This window comes from Schistocerca piceifrons, chromosome 1, assembly GCF_021461385.2.
Source record: "Schistocerca piceifrons isolate TAMUIC-IGC-003096 chromosome 1, iqSchPice1.1, whole genome shotgun sequence".
NCBI classification, from domain to species: Eukaryota; Metazoa; Arthropoda; class Insecta; order Orthoptera; family Acrididae; genus Schistocerca; species Schistocerca piceifrons.
The window spans coordinates 273,776,779-273,787,430 of NC_060138.1; the positions used below are offsets into that span (position 1 = coordinate 273,776,779).

Below are 10,652 nucleotides of genomic sequence, written 5' to 3' on the forward strand. Positions count from 1 at the left end.
TTAATTTCACAATGACACAGGAAAAAAAAAAAGATCGTTTGGCGTTGTCAGCCGGGAAGCCCATACGGGGAAGTTCGGCCGCTGTATTGCAAGTCCTTTTTAGTTGATGCCACTTCGGCGACTTGCGAGTCAAGGATGATGAAATGATGATGAAAAACACACACCATCCAGTCATCTCGAGGCAGAGAAAATCCCTGACTTCGCCGGGAATCGAACCCGGGACACCGTGCGCGGGAAGCGAGAACGCTACAGCAAGACCACGAACTACGGAGAGTAAATTTCCATTAAATGACGTAGCCAACACGTAGCATTAAGGTTATATTGGAGTTTATTTAACTTCTTAAATATTTAAACCTGCACTGAAAACACGCCGATCTGTCACTCAGGGCCTTGAATCTATTTGCATCAACGATTCTGACATTGATTACAGCTTCCGACAACACGGCGTAACAGTAAGTTCTTCGTGATCGCGTGTAGCTGTTTCCTACTCAAGGCTAATAATATAGTTTGGTATATTGCTGTGTCCTTTGATGTTCGTGATAATCACAGATCACGAAGGCTAAGTCCCAGCGTTAATCAGGTATCACACGATTGACTTTTCTTTCATGTATAATAACTGCTCCATCGTCTGGCTAAACCATAAATGTTATTTTACTTCAGTTCGAAATTCTGACCAGTACGCCAAGCCGATACTGGAAAACTTTTAAAACTTCAGATCGGTTTGAAACAATCTAGTAGCGTTCAATAGGCTTACTACTATTGCGACGTCTACATCAGAGACTGAGACTGAATTAACATCTCCACTGCAGTGTTACACTGTAGTCGCAGCAAACTTACAGCTCGATGCGGTTACAACTCTCTTCTTGGATAAATGTTATCTCTGATCTGTTTATGGTCTGGGCTTTAACCTTCGTAAAGAATATGTTTTGAATTATTTATTTAAAGTTTCAGGCTTCGTATCATCTGATAGTCTTTCATTTAGTCCTTTTGAAACATCCCCTTAGAAAAATTTATGAATGACTGTGCTGGTAAACTTACGTTATTTGATGTTCAAACAGCTGAGAAATACAGAACGTACTCAGACATTTTTCTCTTTACTTACTCTGATCAACACTAAACTAACAAACAATATTTTTTTTAATTTTTTAGCGCAACACAATCTGACTTTCAATAATCCCTACAAAAGAATGGCCCTAACTAACAATAACCTATACCTTTCATGAATAACTTACAAAAATCGTTGTTACTCGAACTACTGCAATACAGTGAGCGCCAATACTGCCAACTAAATAAAAGATTCTAACCACTGAAGGCACTGACTACTGATAGGCATAGTTAGCAAATTAAAGATTTTGATGGGGAACAAACCATGTATTTACTTCAATAGTGTTCAAGAGTCATAATATATCAGTTCTTGACATCCAGTCTTACAAATTTCCTTTTTCTGACGGACACAGGTCCAGATCGTCCGCTCTCACAATTCTGCTATCTCTCTCCCCACATCTACCACTGCTGGCGGCTCACCAACTGCACAACGCTACGCGCTGTTCACATCCAGCTGCCCACAACAATACACCAATAGCGAATATTCCAACAATGACAACCATCCACAGACTGCACACAGCACAGTCAGTGATTTTCATACAGAGCGCTACGCTGCGTTACCAACATAAAAACCTAAACAGCCTACTTACACTTTCTTTATAATAAACGTTATTAGTTACATAGTATTCCTGTTAGTCAAACTTTCATTAGTGTTAATTTTGTTCTCAGTAGCTACCGTCAATGTCAGGATAACTAATTTTGCTATTTCGTTTGCTACCAAAGGGCTTTCATTAGGGGCTCCATATTTGGGGTGTTGCAACCCATTGTAATGGTATGCAGCAGTAACCCGCAGCCTTTCGCCTGTATGGCGACGTATCCAGGCACAACCATCAACCTGGTGTACACGAAACGGGATTCATTTCACCAGGTGACTCATTTCCATTGATCTACAGCCAGTTTCCAGGACTCCTTGCCAGCTCCATCCGTTATGTGACGGCGTTGTTGAGTCAACATGGAAACGCGTTGGACTGTCTGTTGTTCGGTATAGTCATGTTCAACAAAGTCGACTGAATGGTACGCTACTATACCTTTATGCTTGCACTGGCACTGTACAGTTTTCAGATCCGCCACGGATCGCCGTCTGACGTTTTTTACGGAGCGGGAAAGCCTCCGAAGCCCATTTCTATGGGGAGGTGTAAACGTCCTATGAACTAGTCACCTACTGGTGGTTCCACCGTTTCCCATAAATGGCCACGACAATAGCACGAGAACAGACCGACCAGCTTCGTCGTTTCCCATATCCTCGTTCCCAGTGGCCTGGCCACACCATATGCCATTTCTGAAAGTCCCTTATATCAGTGCTTGTAGCTATTTGCTAACTTTGTCGTCGCTAGAATGATTCCCCATTTCCGTTTGCTCCGTTTACTTGCATTCCTCACCCCGTCACGTTTCAACAACGCAGCCGGCGGGATTCAGTCTTACTATGGGCGATGGTCATATCATTGTGGCTCATCAGCGTATGCTGCTGTATAGTGAGGTTCAGTTTACCAGCCTTTACCAATAAAATTTCCCAATAATTTGCAAGAAATGTTGATTAAATATTTTGAAAACTACTGGTCAATCACCATCATTTTCATTCTGCAATGAAGGGATGCATTCTTTGGAGCGTCTTCGATTCACCTTATATTTCGTTGGCAACTGGAAGTTTCAATACTCTTAGTAAATGGATTGTTTTTGGCCTGTCTAGTGATAATCTTCATTTCTTTGCATCGTTGCGTTACGGGAAATTTACACATGGGCAGTGTCTATCCAGAGTATGATAGATGGCTCGTCACATTACGCATGATAGTGTAATTCCATTAAATGTCAAACAAATCAACCACACGCATTTTATTTCTACTTGTAAATTTTAAAGGGAAAGGCATTCCAAACAATGTATCGTGGAAATATAAGCAACGATCAAAAAGTTTTCGTGTGAGGGCGCCGCTGCAGAGCATATGCATTAGCGCGACTCATGTCTGTATACAAATACCGACATATATGCAAGGGACCAGTGTAGGATTCGTGTCTTTTCTACGTATGTGCCTTAAATGCGGAAACGTGGATTGTAGTGGCGTTATTACCATATGCGTCCACGCAGGACCATCGGACTGTTTTTCTTTTCTTGGCTGCCGAAGAACAAACACCTGTGTATATGTATCAGAGAATGAATAATGTATATGGGGCAGCATGTCTATCGAAAACCTGCTTCATGATAACGCACGTACTTATGTCCCAAATGCCGTGAGGTACTCGAAGTGTTCGAGCGCCCACCCTATAGGCATTCAAATGTGATTATCATGCCTTCGGTCCCTTAATAAACGTCCTTGAAGGATCGATGATTCCTGTCAGACGAGGATGTGCAGCACGCAGTTACGGACTTCTTGGCGCAACACGACACGGTGTTTTAGCAAACTGGTATCTTCAACCTGGTACTTCGATGTCATTATTGCCTCAATGCTCTTGGCGATTTTGCATCACTGCCATGCCGACTGTGGACTGTAAGACCTTCGAACGGAAACTTCTTGATCGCTCCTTATATTTCACTTACCAAACTTATTTTACAAGACTACGTTGACTGAACTTCGGAGTCAGTACGTACACCAGTTTATATTGACGTACATGCCAATACATTTCCATGCCAGGTTTATAACAGTTCTGTATAATAGTTTTGACAATTTATATGAAACTGCTAAACTTCGTCTTCGTTTTTGTAATCCATTCAGCATTAACTCTAGGATGTCTCCACAAAGCATTTCATTATGAACATTTCACATCTCCTTGTTAACATTGCTTCTTCTCCACCTCTCACTTACATGTCGAAAAAGTATTAAAAGTAGTACCCCATGATATACACTGAAATCTATTGGACGTGTAGTAATATTAAACTACGCATCCAACAATTTGACGTAGCGTTTGAGAAGAGAAAACTATTTACAGATTGTTACCGGCCAACCAGATTGAAGATTTCGTGGCACACTGACCTACATAGGGAGAAACGATAAATAAAATAAGTGAAATCAGAGCTCGTACGGAAAGATATAAGTGTTCGTCCTTTCTGCGTGCTATGCGAGATTCGAATAACAGAATTGTGAATGTAGTTCGATGAACCCACTGCAATTCACTTAAATGTGATTTGCAGAGTATCCATGTAGATGTAGATGTAGATGTCCCTACATTAGAACTTGAAGCTGTCGATACACAAGCAAGGTCAGTCGTTGGTTACGTTTGCTCATCACGTTCTGAAGGATCTACTTGGAATAGCGCGAAATTATGAATGTTATACTTTAACAACGGAAATATCACATTAGAGGGAATCATCGTTATCATAACAATACATCAGTGAAAAGCACAGTTTTAAATGCATTGCGTACATAGGCGTGTATAGGTTTTTGTCCGCATGTTTTTCGTGATGATGGGGAGAGGGGAAAGGGGACTGTAGGTCACTGCGGACAAAATCTAAGACTTTTTGGAAAATTTTGAAGAGCATTTTTAAAGTTTTTTGAGGTATTACCATCCATTTGAAAACAAACATGTTGTAAAATTTTCAAAAGTCTGCCGGCCGGAGTGGCCGTGCGGTTAAAGGCGCTGCAGTCTGGAACCGCAAGACCGCTACGGTCGCAGGTTCGAATCCTGCCTCGGGCATGGATGTTTGTGATGTCCTTAGGTTAGTTAGGTTTAACTAGTTCTAAGTTCTAGGGGACTAATGACCTCAGAAGTTGAGTCCCATAGTGCTCAGAGCCATTTGAACCATTTTTTCAAAAGTCTGCTGTGAGAGACAAGTCGCCATGCTTTGTATGTATGTTATAAACAAATGTGCTGCTAATTCTTGACAATAATATTCCTTTCAAAGGCAGACTTCAGCTAAGAAGAGACGCAGAAATGTCTCACTAAATCAATTTTCAACAAAGGCAACGCACATAATAAGTTTTGAACAAATGTGGAGAACATACTTTGAAAAAGCAAGGAGTTTCAAAAGAATTGATAGGATTTTGCTAGCGTGTATCTTCTGCGTGAAAGAGAACAGATTTAGCGTGAATTCTTAAGTAAAGTTACCAGACGTCCCGATTTGGCCGGGACAGTTCCGGTTTTTGGAGTCCTGTCCCCCTGTCCAGACCGGGTTCAGCCGGGTTGCCTAAATGTTCTGGTTTTTACAAATCAAATCCAAGCCTCGGTTATGGGATGTTTCAACATGGAAGTTCTCACATTTTTAGCATTGTAAAAGTGTTTTATACTTTATTTTCATATCATATCTCAATCCTACCACACTACATTATAGAATGCGTTTACAGATCTGTCTGCTGTTGCGTCTAAGTTCGAGACCTTCAATAACACTTGCGCTGAAGTTGGTATTACTGAGCTGGATTGCCCCAGTGGTAGTTCTTTCGTGAATGTTTTGTTGGTGTGAGTATTGTAGCACCTACAGATTATAACCAGCTTGGCAATGCCCAAACGTCACTGTGTTTTCAGTTCCGAACTTCAAGAGAGGTAAGTAACGTGTTCATAATTCGGTGCCGGCCGGGGTGGCCTAGCGGTTCTAGGCGCTACCGTCTGGAGCAGTCGCGGGTTCGAATCTTGCCTCGGGCATGGATGTGTGTGATGTCTTTAGGTTAGTTAGGTTTAAGTAGTTCTAAGTTCTAGGGGATGATCTCAGAAGTTAAGTCCCATAGTGCTCAGAGCCATTTGAACTATAATGATAATGAGCGTATGGCATTGGTGGCCGTGAGACCCCTCGCGGGGCGGTTCGGCCGCCGGTCCACAAGTTCTTTAACGCCACTACGGCGACTTGCGAGTGAATGAGGATGGAATGATGAAGAAAGACACACAACACCCAGTCATCTCGAGGCAGAGAAAATCCCTGACCACGCCGGGAAACGAACCCCGGACCCCGTGCACGGGAAGCGAGAGCGCTACCGCAAGACCACAAGCCGCGGGCATTTGAACCATAATTCGGTGTCACAAATAGTGTGATAACTCTGCTCATCTACAATTGATCGTCTCTCAGAGCGCAACAAATTTTTTCTTTGTGGTACGTATATGACACACTCACGCAAATCGAAGCGGCCTCTTCCTATTGGATTTCATCCATGGTTGCCAGAATCCTAGACTATTACTACACTTTTTTCCTTATTTACCGGCGACGCAAACAGAGGGGTGTTAGAAGTTTAAAATGTGTATGTGTGTGAATGTCAGTGGCATCATAACTTTCAAACGAAACGTCAAATTTTAATGCAGCCTTTATATTTGACAGTTGGTTTAATCGGATTGGTCCTTAGTTACGTTCCATGAAAGTTTGTACAGTAGTTCAAATTCCACCAGCTAAATTGTAAGTAAAAAAGTTTTACGCTAGCTTCCCTGATAATATACTATAGAATACGATTCATAGGAGCTACATCAGGTTACGTAGTGCCAGCTGTATAGCTTAACACTTTGCCTGCCAACTAAGAATATCTCGTACGAACAAACTGGCCACTGGTACCAACTACGAGTTAACTCGTTGGAAATGAGTTTCTGCGTAAAGCCAGATACGAAAACATTCGTAGCAAATACGTGTGATTTACAGATTTTGGGCATTGGGAACAGGTATAGTAAGTCATCCAGACGTGGTGAAACAGAATTTTTATTTTCCCGCTTGGAATAAAGTAAGAGAAAAGTGCACCCAAAATTCCATACACATATTTTAGTTTCAGAAGAAAAATTTATACTCTGTGGAGCTAATGGTAATGGAAATAAAGTCTTTTTTAATTGTTAATATGTCTTAAAGCACAGGTTCCGAAATTTTTTGTCCTGGCCCGCTTTTTTTCTTTTGCCTTCCCTTTCTGAACCAATGATATTTTTTCTATTATATAGCACAACATTTGAAAGAGGTACTGTCCCCACCGCTAGTTCTTCTCCTGCCTTTCCACACTGACGCCAACAATTGCGAGAACACAGTCTTTGGCTTAGAGGAGATATATCACTGAAGCGTGCGAGCACTGCATGAGTAAACGTTGTCAGCCCTACTGCATTGATCCTTCACCGTCACAGCCCGCGCAGATGAACTTTAAGAATAAAGTGATTTGGCGTTACAGAGACTTTCATGTACAGTACTGGAAATGAGCGTTTGGCGTCATTGGCCGGGAGGCCCCTTGCGGGACAGGTCCGGCCGCCTTGGAGCAGGGCTTATTACATTCGAAGCCACATTGGCAACCTGCGCGCCGGATGGCGTTGAAATGATGGTGAAGACAGCACAACACCCAGTCCCTGAGCCGAGAAAATCCCCAACCCAGCCGGGAATCGAACACGGGCACGTAGGACGGCAATCTGTCACGTTGACCTCTCAGCTATCGGGGCGGACATGTGCAGTATTGCTAAGTAGCAAAGAATATGAAATTAAATTCAACCTGTCATTGTAACAACACTTTGCCACACAGGTATAATGCAAAAATTGTTGGCTCTAATCACGTTGGCAACAATTGGAAAATGAGCACAGCTGACACGATTAACGTTTCTAATCATCCCACCAAGGCCCCCACAGCACTTACAGGAGGCAAAAATCTCGAATTCTCGTGTGGCTGATAATGAAGCAAATTAAAATACCTTCCAAAGTCTACACAGTATACAATATATTTCAAACGTCGAAATTTACAATAAAATGACAATTATAGTTTCACAGTTTTATTACCTTAGCTCTCCTCTATTAGTGAGAAGTATGTAGCTGTTTATTTTTTAACTATGAACGAAGTGATAATTAAATTGACACCCTAGCTGCAAACAGTCTCATTGAGGACACGTTGAAAATGTGTGCCCCGACCGGGACTCGAACCCGGGATCTCCTGCTTACATGGCAGATGCTCTATCCATCTGAACCACCGAGGGCACAGAGGATAGTGCGCCTGCAGGGACTTATCCCTTACACGCTCCCCGTGAGATCCACATTCCTAACATGTCCACACCACTACATTCGTAGTGCGCCTAGTAGATGTTTGCCCATCATACTCATTACTCGTGGCAGATTAATCTACCAAGCCCCGCAAGAGTTTGGGCATAGTGTGTGCGTTTGCACAAGAAGGTCGATGGCCGGGAAGCCATATTTTAACTATATATGACTGTAGTATCTGTTCCCGAAAGAGCAGTTAACCGTTGATGACCATGCAGCTTTCGTTAGAATGAAATGATAATTAAATGGACACCCTAGCTGCAAACAGCAAGGAAAAAACCAGAAAACATAAACATCTGTATCCACCAGAACAATTATTTCAAATAAAAATAAAATAAAAAGGCGGCCTGATAGACCCCTAAGTAGTAATTGCGTTCCTGTAGACATCCATAGATAGCACTAATTGGGGGGGGGGGAGGGTTACCGTGTCCCTACCCCCTCCTGTATAGTAGGCACCCATGTTGGTCCCAGCTCCAGCTTCCAAAAATATGGTCGCCTTATCTTAAGTCAGGCATAGAACTATATAGTTTTTATTTTCTAAAGAACCATCAGATTTAGCAAGGTTATTTAGTTAACATGTGTGAGCATACAGCCTTCGGGTACTTTTACATCTACGTCTGTGTTCAACGTTTTCGTTTATCTTCCACAAGTCTGCAGTGTTGTCGCCCAGCGACAGCCCGGCAATAATTAAATTAGTCCCCAACTTTTGCGACCATGTGTGGAGCTACTGTGTTCACCTCTGCTCTTATATCACGTCGGTGTTCAACCAATGTCGTAGGATGAGAAGGCACATAAATGGCTTCTTAGACAATTCTCAAAAAAGCAGTTAGGTATCACGAGAACAGGCCGCCTTGAAGGTTAGTCCTGAAATATGACCCTACGTCCCTTGCGACCAATCCATTGCAGACACTGCACTTCACCAAGAAATGTTCGTACATGCAACTGGCTGTGCATTGGAGCTCTGTCACGTTGGCAAACGATATTTGCGACAGATCTTACAATTACAAGGAAAAACAGGGACAAGCAAACGAGTACGAGGGGGATCGGTACCAGCTACCATGTGTACCAACCACTGCCGTCAAGGTTAACTGTTAGGTTCTACACGTAAGTTAATATTCATCCCCTTCTATCTTTATTCGTTTAGTACGTATAGTCTTGAGAAATCCGATAAGCATTTTTTAAACAAATTATATGTTCATCTTCTGACAGAACATAACTGTTTTTTCAAGTCGTCTCTCATATAAAATAAACCATTTTAAAATGGACCTTTTATTCACTGATTCTATGTGAACATTAAAGGAAATCCAGATAGCTCCATTCCATTTCATTTTTGTCATATTATGTTATTCCGAAAATTTTATTCATTTGTTTCTTTTGTCGTCAGTCTTTTGACTGGTTTAATACCGATCACCACGTCGTCTTCATTTGTGCCAACCTACCTCTGAAGCTGAGAACAGAAATTATAACAAACGTCTTAACTTATTTGTGGCGTATCTTGCGATCACTATCTTCAACAACAGTTTTTCTGCACTCTGTAGCTGCCTATAGCATCATCAAGGTTTTTCCTTGATGCCTAAACGGACATCATGGCCTTGGCTTTTCCTCACTGAATCTGCGGAGAATGCCCTCACTTCTTATTTTATCAGTCGACTCAATTCACAGCATTCTTCTGTAAGTTTCGATTCTCTTCTTTCCTGATTATCCCACAAACCGTGATTCACCTGCATGCATTGCTAAGCTCCAGACCTACATTCTCAGAAATTTTTTAATCAAATTAGGACCTATGTTTAATAACAGGAGACTAACATCAGTAAGAAATAATTTTTTTCATGTGCTAGTGTGTTTCTTATATTCTCCTTGCTACGTGATTTTGCCTGCAAGGTAGCGGTTTCCTATTGGTGCAGTGAATGTGAAATTTAACAGCAACATAGGCCCTGGAGCGGGACTGGCTAGAAGTTGTGAAGACGTAATTATAATGTATCAGTGAACTACTGGTTAATAAAAGTACTATCGAACACAGTCACAAAAACCGCAAGAAAAGTTCTTCCAACGCAATTAGTTTAGAAGTGCACAACAATTATACACTCCTGGAAATTGAAATCAGAACACCGTGAATTCATTGACCCAGGAAGGGGAAACTTTATTGACACATTCCTGGGGTCAGATACATAACATGATCACACTGACAGAACCACAGGCACATAGACACAGGCAACAGAGCATGCACAATGTCGGCACTAGTACAGTGTATATCCAACTTTCGCAGCAATGCAGGCTGCTATTCTCCCATGGAGACGATCGTAGAGATGCTGGATGTAGTCCTGTGGAACGACTTGCCATGCCATTTCCACCTGGCGCCTCAGTTGGACCAGCGTTCGTGCTGGACGTGCAGACCGCGTGAGACGACGCTTCATCCAGTCCCAAACATGCTCAATGGGGGACAGATCCGGAGATCTTGCTGGCCAGAGTAGTTGACTTACACCTTCTAGAGCACGTTGGGTGGCACGGGATACATGCGGACGTGCATTGTCCTGTTGGAACAGCAAGTTCCCTTGCCGGTCTAGGAATGGTAGAACGATGGGTTCGATGACGGTTTGGATGTACCGTGCACTATTCAGTGTCCCCTCGACGATCACCAGTGGTGTACGGC

General features: G+C 42.4%; 1 non-coding gene across 1 annotated transcript; it reads right to left on the reverse strand.

Moving 5' to 3' along the window:
• Nucleotides 1-7,867: 7,867 nt before the first annotated feature.
• On the reverse strand, nt 7,868-7,942 carry Trnat-ugu. The gene has a single exon. It is a non-coding gene; the product is annotated as a tRNA-Thr (tRNA).
• Between the last annotated feature and the right edge of the window lie 2,710 nt (nt 7,943-10,652).